Below are 19,000 nucleotides of genomic sequence, written 5' to 3'. Positions count from 1 at the left end.
AATATCAGAAGGTCAATCACTCCTTCTAATAGGAAAATCATTTGTTTGGTGCCAACAAGATTGTATTCAAAATGAGGCCATTGAGAAATGAGGGAAGTCATCAGCATGCTTGGAAGAGTCCCATGTTTTGCAGGACTACTGTACACAAATAGACTCATTAAGAGCATCCCAGCTTCAATCCATGGAGTCTCCAGGTTTGGTTGGAAGAGATCCCTGTATGAAAATCTGGAGAGCCACTGTCAGTCAGAGCAAACAATACTGAGCTCAATGGACAAATGGGTCTGACTCAGGATAAGACAGCCATCTCTGACCTCCAGGCATTGAACAGCATTGACCCTGGGAGCCTATAATTCCCTATGGCAAAATAGCACTTATTAGTCCAGAATGGCTTTCTTGTTCCACTAATGGGAGGTTTGGATGAAACAACAATATTTTATCTTAAAGAGAAAACAATTTGGATAACATGAAACTTCCTGGAACTAATCTTGACTTAATGGGAGCTCTATCAATGAACAAAAGCACTACATTGCCATGCAGTAAGATCAATTGTCCTGCAAGGCAGAAGCAGGCAGGGAAGCACAGACCATATCAAACTCTTAATCTGACACTATCCTCCACCCCTGTAATCGGAGTACTTGCAACGTATTTTCTCTTTGCAAATTATGACATGAATTGGCTTGATCTGAACCTCCCAGACAAATGTGTGGATTGGAATGCTAATATTAGGGGTGTGCATGGCCTGAAGATTCACCTTCCATCTATATCTGTGCATTTGAAAACAAAAAACAAAAACAGATCTGTTTTTCAGCTGCTATTTATAAATTAAGCTCTGTGGGCCCCCATGCACCATAATGGAGAATCTAAAAACAACTTCAGCATTTTCTGCTTTTGGCCAAAGTAGATGGAATTTGCTGGTACAAGAGTCTCTCCAGAGAAGTCAATCAAATTTCAGGCAAATAGATCTGGGGGTCTTTCATGAAGGAAATTTTACACACACAACACACACACACACACACTTCCATAACTCCCTATAAAGGGGGAGGCAAGCATGGCTTTGTCTCCTTCTTACCTTAAAATAAATAAGAGGTGCCTGAGTAGTATGATTCTTGCTTATACAAGATGGCTTTTAAAGTGTGTAGCTTCACATCTTCAATAGGCCTTAACAAGTCTCCCAATAGTCATTAACAAGCCTCCCAAAGGCCTTTCAGTGTGAGGCAAGATTTATTCCCTGGTAAATCTGCAGAGCACAGGTAGCTAAAGTTGTGCCTTCTAGATGCTGTTGGACTCCCATTGACCCTAGCCAGTCTAGTCAATGTTCAGGGGTGATGGGAGTTTATTTATTTAGACAATTGCTATACTGCTGAATTAAAGTCATCTCTAAGTGATGTTCCAGTAAATTTAAATTTAAAAATCTGATTAAATCTATAAAGTTAGAATTTAGTTACAATGCCTGTTTGAATTAAAAATAATTACCAGTGGGTGCTGGCAGTTAAACAGGGCAGGGTTCTGTCTGACCTCAGCATCTGGAGGGCAAAACAGTTGCTGCTGCTCATTGGCTGCCACTCACACAGTCCATTTACTCCACCCTTTCATGTAAGTAAACAAACTACAATGACTAACATTCATGACGGTTTCCTATTTCATCCATCTGGGCTACTGTGGCTTTGGAACACTTGAGGATATTAAACCATGGTTTGAAGTTGGCTCAATGTCCTGGCTTGTTTCCAGGTGGTTAACGATCCTTTTGTGCCTTCTGACTCAATTGTAAGACAATTGTCATTTTCTGGTTGGGACTAAACCACTAATGACAATAAATGAAAGACTTCCAAGTTCATTTGCTCTCACCGCAAAGGGAGGAGCTAAGGAATTGCATCCCCATCCAAATGACTCATTCATCTCTCAGCTAGTTAACATGAGATACGATGGTCAGATTTTTCCTAATTGCCATTTCAAATAAAGTTAACCTTGAGGAATTCTCAAATGTTCATGAGAACATAAGAAGAGCCTCATGGATCAGGCCAAAGGCCCATCCTGTTCTTGCTTGCAGTGACCAACCAGATTGCAATGGGAAGTCCCAAGCAAGACCTGGTTCAATTAAGGTGGAGCCTCTGCAAGTGTTTCAAGGGATGTCAAAGGAATCTTGAAAAGATCTGTGAACATTCTAATGGAAGGAGGAAACAATGGAGATCTTTGAAATTGGGTTAAACATGGAGTTATACAGTTAAACAAGTAAGCACTATGCTCTTTTGTAAGGTCAGCTTATAGCAGGATATTCTGCATTAGGATGAAATATTTCCCAGGGAGCCCCTGTCTCCTTTTCCACTTTCTTTGCTTTCCTACCCTTTTATAATTTAGTCCATGCCAAGATATTTTGGCCAAGGTTGCCTGAGTCACATCATTTTTACTAGGTCCTTCAGGGACGCTTTGCCTTGGAGGAGAATTCTGGGATCATTAAGTTTCCCATTAGATCTCAAGGAGATAAACTGTCATTGGGCCAAATGTGTTGGAGCACATGATGGGTGTGGGGTGTGCATGTTTGTGTTTTCACACACACACACACACACACACACACACGTGTGTGTGTGTGTGTGTGTGTGTGTATGTGTGTGTTTGAAATTCTGCCTAGGAAAGCTTCTTCCCCACTCTCATTAAGTTTTTCAGTAATTAAAGGCTGAATCCTTCTAATGATACTATTCTTCAGGCTTTCTTGAAGCATCTTCTACTAATCTGTTTTAACTATGGAAATTCTATTTGGAAATGGTACTTAATGCAGCCTGTGTTTATTGATCAAAGACGTCTCTTGGTGGAGATGAAAGACAGTAGGCAGTCTGTAGAGTTCTTAAATCCCAAACAATTTTACTGTAGAACATACACACATGCTTTTGTTCTCATGTACACACACTGAGAATTTGATTGCTTGAATACTGAACACTTACTGTAGATGAGCTGAAGAGGTATAAATATATATTTAGGTGGGAAATCTTTAAGTAGGAGTAGGAGACAAGGACCAAAGACTGAGCGTGTTTAGTGTACACAGAATTCTGACAGGAGAATGGAATGAAATAGAATGGAATATGCAAGAGAGGGCATGGCTGGCTGGAACCCTGAACAATGCACACTGCAACATTCTATTGAAAGTTGAACTTCTATATGCCGATAACAAATTCAAGTGCTAAATTATGTGAGCTACGTAGCCATAATTAGCTGCTGAGAAACAAGAGTGAGTTAGCAGTATGCTTGGTGGGGGATAGCTGCCAAACCAGGACAAGAAATCTTCAGAAAATGTCTGCTGTTCCCACATACCCACCCCAACCAACAACCCCAGACTAATGAGGACTTGAGAAATTTAGTGGTCAGGGAATATTGTGTGCCTATTCTGCGTGGGTCTGAGGAGAACAACAAACCCAGGTGAGGGATAACAGAATGGAACATCCTCAGATCTTGTTAGGATGCTGAATGGAAGTACTTCACATTGCACAATGTTGTGCAGCCCCCTACCCCCCCCCCCAAATGAAATGCATATTGGATATGGAAATTCTCTACTCTTACTACTGTTGTCTGTGCTCCAATAAACTCAAGGTTAGATTACTGCAATGCGTATACGAAGGGCTGCCTCTGAAGATGGTTCACATCTTTCAGCTAGCACAGAATTCAGCGGCTAGGTTGCTCAGCGGAGCAAGACGGTTTGAGCATATGGCTCCGATCCTGGCCCAACTGCACTGGCTACCAATTCAAAGTGTTGGTTTTTTACCTATGAAGCCGTAAACAGCTCAGGACCGCAATACCTCAAGGACTGCCTCTTTCCATATGAACCTACCCAGACCCCGAGATCCTCTTCTGAGGCCCTCTTTCGTGTGCCTCCTCCTCCATTGAAAGTTTTGGAGGGTGGCAACACAAGAACAGGCCTCCTCTGCTGTGACTCCCTGTCTGTAGAATGCTCTCCCCAGGGAAGTTCACCTGGCGCCTTCATTATACACCTTTAGGCACCAGACAAAAACGTTCCCTTTTAACCAGGCCTTTGGTTGATTTGATTGACATCCTATACCCTTTTAAAATGTGGCTCTTTTTTGGGGGGGGGGTGTTATTTGGTTATTGTTTTTATTTTGATTTTATGCATTGTGATCTTTTCTCTGAACCGCCCAAAGACCTCCGAGTATAGGGCGGTATATAAATTCAATAAATAAATAAATAAATAAATAAATAAATAAATAAATAAAGACTCTTTGTCAACTTGATGAAGTCCTTTTTGTGGCCCAGGCATTTCTATCTTCAAGCAATAAACCTCTATTGTTGCACCCACTTTTGCACCTAACCCTGCTCAGCACTTGCATGTGGTTCTAGGAGGTTAACGGTAAAGGGACTCCTGACCGTTAGGTCCAGTTGCGGACTGCAACGAACCCCCTCGCCAACATTGCCAATAGATTTTGAGGTGAAAGGGTACAGGGGTAAAGCAATCCCCACTCAATTCCCTACACCTTAAAATATTTTTTTATATAATATTTTTTATTAATTTTATAAAAAGAACACATACAAAGCATACAACATAAACTCTGTCCCTTCATTTTCCCTCCACCCACAGGCCCCCTTCTGCCACCAGTGAGACCCATGGGCATTGGGAAACAAAGGGGTCCATTCCAAGCTGGGTTTGACCTCCCCCCTCCTTCCTCCCCCCTCATCCCCCCCCCTGCCACTGAGAGGATAAAGACGGAGGATCTCTGGGGTTTGGCTTGTCCCCCAGCTATTTCTTCGCTATATTGAAAAAAAGGGGAAAAAATAAAAAGGAAAAAGGAAAATATATAAAAAGGGAGAAAAAAGAGGGGGTGGGAATAAAAAAAGAAAATATTAGTGGCTTCCACGACTCTCCTCCTCCTGGATTTCCCAACTTCATTACATAGTTATGGCGGGTTTTCTACTCCAATACAAAATCTTATTCTTACAATATTAACACAATCCTCCTCCTTCTTCATGCTGTCCCCCCCTGAGTCCCCCCCCTGCCACCGGGGCAGCCCGAGGGGCCCAGCAGTCAAAAGGTTCCATTTTTGTGTCTGGGTTTCCCTCCACCCCTCCCTCTCTCCCCAAAGCACCCCCTGCCACTGGGTACCAAGAGTAAGGAGAGGGAGACAAGCAGTTCTCCACCCAAACAACTTCTGATCACCAAAGTTACTAAAAACAAACAAACTCTAAGCATGTTTCCTCAGCCATTCTTCTACTCCCTCCAGAAAACTCTTAACCCTAAACTTTTTTAAAAAAACTCTCCTTCCCCCCCCCAATGTCCCTCCTCCCAATTGGACCAGCATATCCTTTAACAGGCCAAGACTCCGACAACGTTATTCATAAGCCAAAAGTATACCTTAAACTAAAATTTTTACCCCACACCAATTCTATCCCACTTCCACTTCCAGGCCTTTGCTCCCCCCTCTTTCTGCCTTTCCCTCCCTTCACTAACACCATTCAACATTTCAGTCTCTCCAGGAATTTCACTTCCATCAATCTTCTCTTCACTTTGCTTCTCCTTGTCGGCCTCGTCTCCTTGTTCAGATCTTTGTTTTTCATCATCCAACACATATTTTTTTTGGTCTAAATCAGTCTCCAAATTGTCCTCAAGTTGTTGCTTCTCACACACAGTCTCGTATTCAAAATTGTCCTCTAAATCTTGCTCTTGCACCTCATTCTCCTTTTCTGTTGGATTCAAACATTGCCTTTCCTTGTAAATATCTTCTCATATTTGTAGGTAGCTCCGCACAGCCTCCTGGAAAGCTCGAGAGAACTTTGTTTTCATAACTCACTTAACCACAGGCAGACTAGAGATAAGGGCCGAAGGGTACTGGAAAATTCCTCTCTACCACGTTGTCGGCTCCATCTTGGCTGTTCTTATCCTTTGTCTTTAACCTCATCAGATTTCAAATTTACAATCCACTTAAATCCTTTTAAAACCTTTGGAATCAATTTTTCCAATTCACAGGAATAAAATCGTCTTTCTTAGTCCTTTATGCAATTTGACAGCTTTTGACAGCTGTCAAAGCGTCCTCCCCCTTGTTGCTGCTGAACCTCAAGGGGCAACGACACCGGGGGCTGGGGAGGTTTGGAAAAGTCTTTCTTTCTCTCGGGTCCGCAATCTTGAAAGAAGTTTTCCCTTTTCGGCTTGGGAATGTTTAATGCGCCTCCCGATTGTCCATTTGGAAGAGATCGGCTTCCTTTACTTTAGAATCTCTTCCTATCTTCAAATTTAAAATTTTTAAGATCCGAATGGAGATTTGACTTACTTTGAAGAAGTCTTTTATTTCCTTGGAAGAATCCGCCGCTTGCAGGCTGAGGACTCGGAGCTTCACTTCAAGGAGGTAAGATGAAACCCAAAAATGGCTCCCGCGACTCCACTCCGCTGGCTCTCGATTGCTCTACTGAGCTCTCGGGCAGCAGAGGATTCGCGTCCGGAGCAAACAGCTGGGCACTATGTCACCGGGACTCTCTACCCGGTGTTTTTTCGGGGAGTCCGCTCGCTCTGCGGACTTCCCCCCCCTCCACGAAGCCAGGGACCTCGGAGCACGAAGTCCCTGCGTCCAACTTCACCAGCGCGACGGACCAGAAGCCCCCTACACCTTAAAATAAACCCCTCACTTCTGGGCTTCTCAGTAAAGAGAGTCTAATTCCAGCTTTCGTGGCCTGATCTCACAAACACTCAGGGATATTTGAATGAACAACCTCAGCATTTCTCAACCGCTGTTCCGCGGCACACTACTGTGCCGCGAGACGCGGGCTGCTGTGCCGCCACGTGCGGCGATGAGAAGGGCGATTTGCAGCTCGGCCAGGCGGCAAGCCACGTCCCGGTACACATGGCTGTTGCGAAAGTTGCCGTCCAGGGCGCTCTGCACGTCCGCCTCCCCCCAGATCTCCAGCAGAGCTCGAGTCTCCAGCGCGATCGGACGGGAAGGGGCGATCAATGGCAGGCAGGCGGGGGCCAGCTGCCTGCCCGCCTCGCCGCAGCCCCTCCTCCCGCAGCTCCCCCTCTCAGCGTCCCCGGCAAGGCGGCAGTTGTGGCGTCCAAGATCCCATTCCTTCTCTCGCCTGGCTTTCCTCAGCCTCGTCTGCGGCTGTCGCTCCCTCGCCTCAGGCGGCGGGAGCTCGGTGGTGGTGGTGGCGGCGGAGGGGGTTGCGCTTCGAGGCCCATCGCCTTGCGGAGGCCGCGGGGCTCGGAGAAGAAGCGGCGGCTGCCGAGAAGAAGGCGGGCGCCGAGGCTGAGCAGCACCGGCGCGGCCTCTTTCCCCTCTCCGCTCGCTCCCCGGCGGGCCCAAGCCGGCCCGGCGTCAGCAGCGCGCATTGCGCTCCAGCTGCCCCCTCCCCTTCGTGTGCGCGCACACTCACATCCATCCACACACACACACACACACACACACACCAGTCGCCCAGGTTCACACACAAAGCAGCGAGGGTGTCTGTCGCACAACTTCAGTGGTGGTGGGAAGAGGGGGGCAGGAAGGCGAGAACAATAGGCAACGGTCTCCTCCCGAGGAAAAGGCGCCGCGTACCTATAGGGCGGCACAGAGTTGGTGTGCCTCGTGATTTTTTTCATGCAACAAGTGTGCCGTGGCCCAAAAAAGGTTGAGAAACACTGAACAACCTCTTGCCTACAGAACAGGGACTCCCTCAACTCAGATTCCCTCTGCATCAGTCTGCCATATCACCCTGGCAAACTTGTGGCACTCTAGGTTTTCACCATACTGCCCTTCCTGTGTGACTCTAGGACACAAACTATCCCCTTTTCCTTAAGTAAGTTTTGCCCTTTTCTGAGTCTCCATCTCTGTGAGTTATAATATGCTGCTGGAATAACCAAGACGATACTCTTTGGCACAAAAAGAAGATGAATTTTATTTTCTTGAGAACATAGGTTTTTCTTTTCTTAACGATGCATAAGTTTACAAGCTTAGTTACAGTTATACATTAAATCTGTCAGACTTTAGCTTCAAGTTATCCTAAGCCTAACCTAAACCACCACTATCCTGGCCCCACACCCTTCTTCTTCCCTCTTTGTCACCACACTCCCACTCTTCCTCTACCAACTGCCAAAATGGTTATTCCCTCCTTTTTAAACCAGGCACCGTCCTGCCTCCTAAAGATGCGCTGTCACTTAAGCTGGAGGTGGATTAACTCTTTCTAATCCAGGGTGTAATAAATCTTCCATCCTGGGGCTAATCCGTTACACGGACGACTCTGGGGTTGCGGTGCTCATCTCGCTTTATTGGCCGAGGGAGTCAGCGTACAGCTTCCGGGTCATGTGGCCAGCATGACAAAGCCGATCCTGGCGAACCAGAGCAGCGCATGGAAATGCCATTTACCTTCCCACCAGAGCGGTACCTATTTATCTACCTGCACTTTGATGTGCTTTGGAACTGCTAGGTTGGCAGGAGCAGGGACCAAGCAACGGGAGCTCACCCTGTCACTGGAATTCGAACCGTTGACCTTCTGATCGGCAAACCCTAGACTCTGTGGTTTAACCCACAGAGCCATGTGGCTCCCCAGGCTGGAATAGACTGCCTAAAGTACATTTCTATGGATTCTGACAACAAACGGTATCCTTTAGAAACAGCATGTTGTTCTGGAAGCAACTGTACTCCTGGCCTTTGGTGAATTAAAGAGGAAGGTCATACAGAACAGGCAGCATCATAAGGGAAACTATGCATACCACACATCACTGTCAAAACACCCAACCCAAAGTGCTTTAAGTTAGCGGAGATATGGGCTGACTCACCCCACCCACCTACTATGTCTCATCATGGTCATCACATCTCCTAATAGCACTAGACCCTCTCTTTTCTCCCCTTCCTTGAACCACTGCAGTGGGCAGATGTCGAAATAATAAGACCACCCTGAATGAATGGATTTCTCCCACTTTGGCAGCAGAGCATTAAACAGCAAGGTATTTTTAACCAACTATTGCTTTATTTTCACAGCTGCCACACTCCATTTAGCACATTAACACCAACCTATCTGCATATATTCTGATTTGTTTGAAGCCATGAATTGCTTTATTATTATCTCGATCGAGGGTTTTTCTTTTTTTCTGGAATGCAGAGAGTTAAGTCAGAGAAAGAAGTTTCTTGGCCAAGACACGCAGGGGATCAACAGTGTGTTGAAGTCACCTGGGAGGTGTGTTGAAGTCACCTGGGAGCTGCCGAGTGTTTTCCAGGTTGGGTACTAAACACAAAGCCACAGCATGAAAAAGTGCAAGGCAAGAAGGACAAGAAGAAATGACTTTGCATTAAGGGTCCTTCTGTCTGGCTCTTATTTATGCTGAATATTTTGTCATATCCCCATACCTCCTGAAAAAATATATATTAATGAGGCACTACAATTCCCAGTTTTACAGAAGTGGAAACAAAACCATTAATTACATCATTGCTGCTGTGTTTAAGGCAGGCTTCCTCAACCTCGGCCCTCCAGAAGCTTTTTAAGACTACAATTCCCATCATCCCTGACCACTGGTCCTGCTAGCTAGGGATCATGGGAGTTGTAGGCCAAAAACATCTGGAGGGCCAAGGAAGCCTGGTTTAAGGGAACCTTAGTTGGATACAAGCCGCCTCAGGAAAGTGCAGTGGGAGGGAGGGAGAGAAAAACAGCTGATGGATAAAGGGTTAAACCCCTGCTTCCTTGACACTTTTCTGCTCTTAGCCACCTGCTTCTCAAAGCAGTTTATTTGTAAGTGTGAGCTGTAACATTATTACACATATTGCTGTGTGTGTCACAGAGCTTGGCCTCCAGGCTGAAAAGCAATCCACTTTCCCAAAACTGTTCAGATATTTTCCCCATGTACTCATTCCTCAGTGATTGACTTAAAGCGCAAAGAACAAAACATCGCTCAGTTCAGTTTGTGTAGGAGAATGTACAGCAGGCCAGCAAGGTGGTAGCTCTGCCTCCAAAAGCATTTAAGTCACCTCTCTTCTTCCACATTGCCTGCATTCTGTCCAAAATGGGTCTTCTTTATCAGTTTAGTTACATAACTTCCTTAGTGCAAGCTCTAGGTTTAGGGGGCACCTGGGGCAAGCCACCCTCATTATTATTATTATTGCTAAATATATTTATGTCTCATTTGTCTCCCAAGTTGGGATTCAAGGTACCAGTAGCTTACAACTTTCAGAAACACCATTATAAAATATGGAGTAATAAAAGCAAACTAGTTAAAAACAAGGGGATGCAAGTGGTGCTGTGGTCTAAACCATTGAGCCTCTTGGGCCTGCTGATCGGAAGGTCGGTGGTTTGAATCCTCGCGACGGGGTGAACTCCTGTTGCTCTGTCCCAGCTTCTGCCAACCTAGCAGTTCGAAAGCACACCAGTGCAAGTAGATAAATAGGTACTGCTGCAGCAGGAAGGTAAATGGTGTTTCTGTGCCCTCTGATTTCCGTCACAGTGTTCTGTTGCGCCAGAAGCAGTTTAGTCATGTTGGCCACATGACCCAGAAAGCTGTCTGTGGACAAACACTGGCTCCCTTGGCCTGAAAGCGAGATGAGCACTGTAACCCCATAGTCACCTTTGATTGGACCTTAACCATCCAGGGGTCCTTTACCTTTTGCCATTACCTAGTTAAAAACAGTAAATAAAATACACCAGAACACACTTAAAACCAGCAAATGCAGTTTGCCCTGACAGTAGCCCAGTGATCAGCAATGCCTGAAGGTCTTAGCATGCTGGCAAAAAGATAACGAAGAAGGAACCAAGAGGGAACAGAAAAGGCTGTGCCTATCCCATAGCTGTCAAGTTCTCCCTTTTTTAAAGGGAAATTCCCTTATGCTGAATAGGCTTCCTCACGAGAAAAGGGAGAACTTGACAGCTATGGCCTACTCCCCAACAGTTTTTTGCCAGCTGCAGTCCTTCTGCCTCATCATTGCTGCCACCCACTTGCTTGGCAGGCAGGGAGACACTCAGGAAGTACAGACAGAGCTGCCAAAAGTTAACAGGATGGTCCCAGAAGCACTATCTTCCAGCAGTCCAGAGTCCAACGACAAAGCAGGTTCTCCCCATAGAGGAGAACATGGTTTGTGGAAGGGTTAACAAGACATCCCAGGGTTGGAGAGGCGGGTCAGTTTGGATGGCCCCATGTGTGATTGGTGGGTGTGCTGTTGCTGGGGAAATTTGCAGGTAGCAAATGATTGATTGACAGCCTTACCCTATATATGCTTAGCGAGCAGCTTTCAGTTCCACTTTTGCTGCTCGCAACAAATCTCCCACCCGCCCTCCTCTAATTTTAGGCGTTCTTGTATTGACCTTGCTGCGCCTCTCATGGGGTCGCCTGTTTTGGATCAGGGGCCTGGTAGGAATTTTGCCACTTGGCTGATTGGCTGGTGCCAGGTGGTTTTTGCCTACTACGCTGCAATAAGTCACAACTTGTAAGGTTGGCGGTTAGGCATTTGTTCAAATTGGATGGTGGAGGGGTACGGATTTTGGTTGGGCCTGCCCCTCATGGTTGCTGCTGCCTTTAGGGGTATTCCTTTAAGGAATCCTTGGGCTCTACATGTTTGTCCGTTTATCCCCATTAGGGGCCAGGGCCGCACATGAGCCTCAGGGAGGATCTGAGGGATGAGGTCAAGGGCGTGGGCCCCTGCCCCGATCTCTCCCAAAGGGTGCTTACCTACTGGCTCCCCTACTAGGCTAGTGGGAGTCAGACCTGTCCCAGGCGGGGGACAGATGGCAAGAACCAATGCCTAAGCAACCACTCACATTCAGTTTTATTTAAATAAAGTTGTGGCCAAATTAATGCCAAAAACCTTAAACTTAAAATATTGTGTGATGTGTGAGTTATTGGGGGGATGTCTTGGAACCTCGGCACGCAAGGGCAGGGCAGGTGTTCCAGGGACTCCTAGTCAGAAAACTGGTGCAAATACATTATTCTAACACCCTCTACCTTGAACTGAAAGTTTTTAAGCCTGAGTCTTCAGAGTGCCACCCAGAGCACAGCTGCAGGGAATATGGGTTGCCTGAGGTTTGGTCCAGTCATGTGGAGTAGCTTACTCATGGGTATCCTTTTACTCCTGAGAAGTCCTTGTTCCTCAGGTGGGCATCCCAGTGTCTGGGATGCAACTGAGGTTGCTGTTTTAGGTGCCTTCATTCCCTAGGACTCAGTGGCCAGTCTGCTTCTGGGAAGAGTTGCTGTGATCACTAGGCCACCTGAGCTGCTTTGTTTCTTTGAATAAAGGGTTAACTTCATCAACACCTTGTGAGTTATTGCTGACTTGCTCCTGACTCCTGCCTGCCTTGACACCAAGGCACAAATGATATTTAACAAGTAAACCTTTGCAACCAAAAATAGAGTTAAGGGAAACTGTGTTCATGTAGAGCTATATATACTCAGAATTTTTAATTGCAATAAAATACATAACCACTTCAACAATAAATCCTAAATAGGCTACATCCTGCACATTATCTTTCAACAGAAACCAAAGGCATTTCAAAAGAAAAGTCTTTGAAAACCTCCCGTTTTGTTTTTTGGTTTTTTTGTTGGTTATGTGGAGAATAACTTGCTCAAGCCTTGATAAAATTACATTTTAAGCACAGGACAGACTTGAAACTCTCCAGGATTTTCCCAATGCTAAATCTGGGCATTCCAGATCTCCACATTCACTGAACACAACACATGAATTCCCTGGGGAAAGGAAATTTACCCTTTGAATTGAATGCTGTTTGCTGTCACATATTATTTTCAAGTGTAAAAAAAAAAAGCTCAGAGAAATGCTTTCATATCGTCGTGTGGTTCAGATATCTTGGCATTGTCTCACTCATATTTTGTGGGGTGTGGCTGAATAATGAAAAGTTAAAAATAAATGGAGAGAAAAATGGCTCATTACATTAGACATGCTCTTGCACATAATTATCTCAACCAATTTATTAGAAACTATGTTAATATAAAAAATATAAAAGATTGCATACAAAAAATGGAATGTTAGTGGGAAATGGTGTGCAGAAATCACCCCTAATAGCAATAGTATAATTATAATAAAAGGGCAACGTACTAGAAAGGGGTGGAAGAGGTAAAAACTGAAGAGGAAAAAAGGAAGACACCACACTATTGACCAGGATTTTATTTATTTATAACCCAGGGGTTATGTTCCTGACCTGCTGGGAGCCTGAAGGGCCCTGCCCAGCTTTTCTCCACCTGGCTTGGGGCGGAGCCTAACAGGCTCCATAAAGGTCTTCTTCTGCTGCTGCTGCTGCCAGAGAAGACTCCGTTTTTGTTTTTTAAATTGCTTTTAATTTTTATCTATGCCATTTTAAATTGTGATTGATATTAATGCTGTATTCTTAGTTTTAGATTTTATGATTTATGTGGAAATCGTTTTCCATTTGGTTATGTACTTTTTGACGCTTTTTGTTTATTGCTTATGACTTTTGTTACATGGTAATTTTGTAAATCTTGTCATGTTGTGAGCCACCTTGAGCATTGTTTTAACTATGGAAAGGCGGCATACAAATAAGATGATGATGATGATGATGATGATGTTCCGTGCACCTGTGCTCATAAGTGAAATCACGTAAAGTGGGGAGCACCCTCTAAAAAGTCTCTAAATGCCCATTTCCCTCTCTAGCTGTCTCTCCCATACAACAACAACAACAACAACAACAACAACAACAACAATTTATTATTTATACCCCACCCATCTGGCTGGGTTTCCCAAGCCACTCTGGGCGGCTTCCAACAGAAAAATGAAATAAAACAATCTATTAAACATTAAAAGCCTCCCTAAACAGGGCTGCCTTGAGATGTCTTCTAAAAATCTGGTAGCTGTTTCTCTCTCTCTCTTCAACTATTCAACTAGAGTTGAAGGTCTGGGGTCATGTGGAGGCTGGAGGATGTGTGGGGAAGTGGCTGCTGCACTACCCCATACATCAGCTATTAGGCGGGGAGGCCAAGTAGCCTAAACAAAGCCTGGCTGCACCTCAGGTCTCTTTAGGGCTTCCTCCACCCTCACTGATGCCCTCTTCGGGCTCCGGGGAGGGTGTTCTTGTGAGCCATGAGGACTCTTCGACTCTCTCCTGCCATTTCCTGGTATGATTATACTCATTTATTTCCTGGAGCTGTTCGTATATGGCAGGGTCAGCAAACTTGTTCAGCAGGGGGCCGGTCCATTGTCCCTCAGACCTTGTGGGGGGGTGGACTATATTTTTTGGTGGGGAAATGAATGAATTCCTGTGCCCCACAATTAACCCAGAGGTGCATTTTAAATAAAAGGACATATTCTCATGTAAAAACATGCTGATTCCCGGACCGTCCGTAAGCCAGATTTAGAAGGCGATTGGGCCACATCCGGCCCCCGGGCCTTAGTTTGCCTACCCATGGTATATGGTGTCGCGCCCAAGTAGAATGTGTGTAAGGGTGTGTGTGCCTTTATTTAATTACCACATTTCTATCCCATCTTTCCTCCAGGGACCTCAAGGACCTTCCCGTTTTATCTTCACAACATCACTGTGAGGAAAGTTAGGCAGAGCAACTGTGACTGACCCAAGTTCACCCACTGAATTTCGTGGCTGAGTGGGGATTTGAACCCTGGTCTGCCAGGCCCAACTCCAACACTCCAACCGCTACATCATACTGACTCTCTGGGGAGAGTTGGGAGTTGGAGGATGTACTACAGTGGTTCTGCCTCTACCTGCAGCGCCACAACCAGAAAGGAGATGGTTGACTTTTGGGTTCTGGAATCTCACAAAGGTCCATTCTATCTCCCACACTGTATACACCATTTGTATGGCACTTTGGGGAGTTCTGTCTCTCACTTCCATCAGAATCAGGAGTGGCTGTCGTTGTATATTTCAGTTGCACCATAACTGCTTTTGAATGGACAAACCAAGATATATTGTTATTGTTAACAAGATCTGTCTTTCTTGATTTCTCCATTCGAAATTCATCTTCTGGGAAATTCATCTTTCTTTTTATGAAAAGAAAGCTGTACAAAGCTTGAGCCCCTTTTCTGCAACCTGTTTTGCCCACCCTAAGTTCCAAGCCATGTTCTCAGTCTCTCTCTCCTCCTGTTAGATATACGGTAACACATCCTGTGCATTTTGTTAATTTCATTTGCTGTGACTAAAATTGGAAAATAACTAACTATAACACCCATGGGATGTTTCCCTCCCCTCTCTATAATTAAACCAATGCCACTAGATTCAGCTCTGCTTAATGATGCAAAATAATAGGGGTGGGGATGAGATTACAAAGAGAAACTAAATATCTTCCAATACTTTGGCCTGAGGGATTCTGCAGCATAGCCATTTTATAGGAACTATTATCTCCCCCATTCTTGATTGGATTTTAATGTTATTCAAACTAGAGTTCCTCAGGACTTGCTCTGGTAAGGTGGCTAAAGATAGGCCATGCCTGCATCTTGCATATAGGGGTTGCTTCCAGAATTTTGCCCCTATGGATTTCTGTCTGGATTCTGGACTTCCAGAATACCTAGCTCTGTCTCCAAAGTGGAACAAAGACATCAGAAATATCTCAATGCTCTTGCATACCTGCCAAGTCTCTCACGGAGAAATCCGGGATCAACAGCCGCGCGACACCGGAAGTTGCGTAGAGGCAACCTCCAGTGTCGCTTTGCCCATCTATGGGCACCGAAAATGGCCGGCACTGGCGCTGGAAGTCACGTCAACGCATGTCCAGAAGTGCGTAGGCGCAACTTCCGGTGTCGGCGCCGGCCATTTTCGGTGCCCATAGATGGGCAAAGCGACACCGGAAGTTGCGCCTACACACTTCCGCACAAGCGTAGACGCGACTTCCGGCATCGGTGCCGGCCATTTTCTGGCGCCCATAGATGGGCAAAGTGGCACCAGAAAAATGGTCGCCGACAGGAACCAAAATAAGGGAAATTAACGGGAGAGGAGATGGAATGGGAGACCTCCGGAAAATGGTAAGGAAAAACAGGGGTTTCCCGGGAAATACAGGGTACTTGATAGCTATGATGCTCTTGTTATAATTTCCACATTCTATCCATCACGTTGTGTGCACCCTCAAAGCTTTTCATAGAATCATAGAACTGCAGAGTTGGAAGGTACCCCAAGGGTCATCTAGTCCCACCTCCTGCAATGGAGGAATCTCAACCACATCACACATGACAGCTGGCCTTGAGGGGTTCAATCTTTTGCTGCCTCCAGTTCATTCCTGTCTCCTCCCTATACTCACAGTGCACAAGTGCACATTGCATCTTCTCTTACTTCACATTTTGCAATCTTTTGCCAGTTTGCAATCATCGTAATATGATTGCATTAAGATCCTTCTTAGGTTGGTGCTTTACCAATGCACGTCAAAAGATGCAGCAGCTATTCCAGCTGGCAGCCTCAGTAGGAGAGATTAGAAGTAGCTCCACTGAAAAGTCAGCTCCATCAGCTCTGCTCTTCTTCAACTGTCACCTAGTGACAACTGTCCCAGTAGGCTTCTGGGCAGCAGGAAGCAGATGAGATGGTACCTTTAACCCAAGAATGCCCACAAGGTTGCTTATCTTTGACATTAAAATACATTCACCTGCTCACTCTGAATGCCAATCAAGAAAAAAAAAACCTGCTGTGACCTATGCATGCTCCATTCAATTTTATAAATGTTCCTATAAGAACTGGAATTCAGACAGAGTAACATGCTAGGAAGTTCTGGATAGGGAAGATTTCCCACTGAAGCATCTCCAAATCAAACTCAAGATTTGCAAAAAAAGTATATAAGAGGGAACTTTCTACTACTGTTGGTGGGTTTTTTATGCATTTCAAATAATTACCTAAATCTGTATCAGTCTTTTTAGACTATGAATTTATGTAATGACTTGCATTTCCAGGAAATCATGTTTACTAGGATGTTATGTTGATTTCCATTAGCTTGTAAAACCTGGCAGAACAAACAAATCTGTTCCTTCCACTACCCAGAATAGAAAACATAGAGTGCAGTATTTCTTTAATACCAGGAACTGAGAGTGATGCCAAGAGCTTATGAAAATGATAAGAACCTGACTGAAATGGAAATTGGAACGGAAGCAGAAATTTAGCTTCTGCCTGTTTTTAAATGCATTTGGTTTTCTCCCACCAGTGTCTTATTCCACTAAGTCACCCAAGTGCACAATGTCAACAAAGTGATACATAATCCATAATATCGTCATGTCCTCTCATGCCAAACTTGGGTGGTCCCATTTTCTTTCGGCACAGAAACAAAATGGGAACACCTCCAAAATAAACTTACGGTTTCCACATATGTGGGACACAATCTAATGTTATCTGTTTGAACTGTCAGGTTTGCTACCACAGGATTTAGTGATGTATGGCCATCAACATGGACGACTTTATTTATTTATACATTTATACATTTATACATACATACATACATACATACATACATACATACATACCCCGCCCATATGGCGGGGTGTCCCCAACCACTCTGGGTGGCTTCCAACAAAAGATTAAAAGTACATTAAAAACATCAGTCATTACAAACTTCCCTAAACAGGGCTGCCTTCAGATGTCTTCTAAACGTCAGATATTTCTTTGACATCTGATAGGAGGGCGTTCCACAGGGTGGGTGCCACTACTGAGAAGGCCCTCTGCCTGGTTCCCCGTAACTTCGCTTCTCGCAGTGAGGGAGCCGCCAGAAGGCCCTTGGTGTCCAGTACCAACACTTTGAATTGTGCTCGGAAACGTCCTGGGAGCCAATGTAGGTCTTTCAAGACTTTAAGACACATTCATGATGGGTAAGGCTTTCAGTTGCTTTTGAATTATGGTGCTGGAGGAGACTCTTGAGAGTCCCATGGACTGCAAGAAGAGCAAACCTATCCATTCTTAAGGAAATCAGCCCTGAGTGCTCCCTGGAAGGACAGATCGTGAAGCTGAGGCTCCAATACTTTGGCCACCTCATGAGAAGAGAAGAATCTTTGGAAAAGACCTTGATGTTGGGAAAGATGGAGGGCACTAGGAGAAGGGGACGACAGAGGACGAGATGGTTGGACAGTGTTCTCGAAGCTACGAACATGAGTTTGACCAAACTGCGGGAGGCAGTGGAAGACAGGAGTGCCTGGCGTGCTATGGTCCATGGGGTCACGAAGAGTCGGACACGACTAAACGACTAAACAACAACAACAAGGCTTTCAGTGGCTACCATCCAGAATGGCAATGCTTTCTCTCTCTACTGTTTGAGGCAGTGTGCCTCTCAGCTCCTGGGAATCACATATGGGAAGAGTTTGGTTGGTCAATGTGAGAAGAGGATGGTGGACTAGATGGGCTTTCCTTCTTATCCAGCAGAGCTCTCTTTATGTTCTCATGTTGAGCTGCTAAGGATGTCTCTACTGCATGCTCATCCCAGTCTACTCTTTGTTTGGAAGGGTAAGTTTACCCTAGCTAATTACGTGACCACATACTCGCAATGGTCATGATGCACCATCTGTTTGGCATTTGGGCTGCTGACATAATCATATGCCTTTGCCGGTAGCCAGATTTTTTTCCAGCCATGTCCAGGCAATGGCTGGGGAGTGGTGAAAGGTATGTGGGATTCGTAGGGATTTGGCAACCCACAGAGAGACACCAAGGATTACATGCAGCCTGTGAGCTGTAGGTTGCCAATCTGTGTCTTTTCAACAGTACTTGTGGGGCAGTAGGTTTATGAGTTGCTTTCTTCTGTGATCGAAATGTCATATAATCAGCAAGGTCTTGAAAGATGGGAAATTTGTGGAATCGGGATCTAAATTATATAATGAATTATGAATTACGAGAAAATTTTCTAAAAATGCAATATAGGTGGTACCTAACACCGGCAAAACTGGCTAAAATGTATAAAGGAACAAGTAATATTTGTTGGAGGTGCCAGGAAGAAATTGGGACTTACTTGCATGTTTGGTGGCAGTGCAAATTTTTTTAAAAAAATTCTGGGAAGACATATACAATGAAATGAAATACTAAGATACTCTTTCAAAAAGGAGCCTATTAGGACTATTAAATGATGATATAAAAGCAAGAGATAGATCTTTAGTGATGCATGCGACAGTAGCCAGCCGAC

Source organism: Zootoca vivipara, chromosome 6 (genome assembly GCF_965207765.1).
Source record: "Zootoca vivipara chromosome 6, rZooViv2.hap1.1, whole genome shotgun sequence".
NCBI lineage: Eukaryota > Metazoa > Chordata > Lepidosauria > Squamata > Lacertidae > Zootoca > Zootoca vivipara.
Note: the sequence above shows the minus strand (reverse complement) of the source record.